A 1366-nucleotide genomic window follows, 5' to 3' on the forward strand; every position below is an offset into this window, starting at 1 on the left:
TGGAACCTGATTCTAGAAATGAGGAGAGGGCAGGAAAGGAACTGAGAGGGAGACTAAGAAAAGATAGATGAGAGTTAACAAGGGAAGGAGGCAGAAACTAGGTATAGTAGTGATGCCGAGGTGAGGTATACATGTGTATCTAATATATAGAACCAACAACACTATAAGCAGGAGATCCAAACTAACTTAAAATAACCAAGCTTTAAATTTTAGTTATTAGTGCTTGTTGAGAAGGCAGGCTGGGAGTGTGGAAGGAAACCTGGGGAAATTGGTAGAAGTTGATATTTATGGGGTGGGTGTTGGAACACCAGTATGCCTGAACAACTTTGTAAATGACCTTGTCTAAATGAAAGAAAGTTTTTGAAAATTAGAAAATTGTTAGTATCTATCCTTTAATTGCCTCTTATTGGTACTTCTAAGGTTGGATATGCAATGTTACTTTTCAGGGACCTTCAAGAACAAGAGAAACAGCTTTTTTGTCTGACACCTTAGTGCGGTTGCGGTGCAGGCTGCTGCCCTCTGAGCTTCGCTATGCCTCCCAAAGACGGTAAGAAAAAGAAAGATGCCGGAAAGTCGGCCAAGAAAGACAAAGACCCCGTGAACAAATCTGGAGGCAAGGCGAAAAAGAAGAAGTGGTCCAAAGGCAAAGTTCGGTACAAGCTCAATAACCTCGTCTTGTTTGACAAAGCCACCTATGACAAGTTCTGCAAGGAAGTCCCCAACTATAAGCTTATCAGCCCTGCTATTGTGTCTTGAGAGGCTGAATATTCGGGGGTCCTTAGCCAGAGCTGCCCTTCAGGAGCTCTTTAGTAAAGGACTTATTGAGCTGGTTTTAGTGTATTCGATATGCCAAACACAGTAACAACAAAGTCTCCAATGGAGACGTTACTGGGCCCGCTCGAGCAAATCGACGATCAACAGGAGGGCCTTTACCTTTACCTTTTAATCTGGTTTTAAAGCACAGAGCTCAAGTAATTTACACCAGAAACACCAAGGGTGGGGATGTTCCAGCTGCAGGAGAAGATGTGTGAGCAGGTCCCAACTGTACATTTTGAAAAATAAAACCTTCATTAAGTCCAAAAAAAAAAAAGAGAGAAACAAAAGACTGAAGAGATGGAGCTGGAGAGTACAGCAGGTAGGTGCTTGCCTTACCTGTGGCCAACCCGGGCACCGCATGTATTTCTCCAAGTCCCATTACAAGTGATCCCTGAGCAGAGTCAGCCTTGTAGCCCTGAGCTCAGCCAGGTATTGACTGCCCCAACAAACAAAAACTTAAAAGGTCAAGAAAGAGTACAAATGGTAAGGATTTTGTTTTGATCTAAATTTAAATTACTTCTATGTAAGTAACAGAGATTTTTAAAATACA

The 1366-nt window shown here is 42.2% G+C and overlaps 1 pseudogene; it reads left to right on the plus strand.

The window, feature by feature from the left end:
- The first annotated feature begins 493 nt into the window (after nt 1-493).
- LOC130038890 (40S ribosomal protein S25-like) lies at nt 494-1031 on the plus strand (annotated as a pseudogene).
- The last annotated feature ends 335 nt before the right edge of the window (nt 1032-1366 follow it).

Source organism: Sorex fumeus, unplaced genomic scaffold, assembly GCF_029834395.1.
Source record: "Sorex fumeus unplaced genomic scaffold, SorFum_2.1 ptg000081l, whole genome shotgun sequence".
NCBI lineage: Eukaryota > Metazoa > Chordata > Mammalia > Eulipotyphla > Soricidae > Sorex > Sorex fumeus.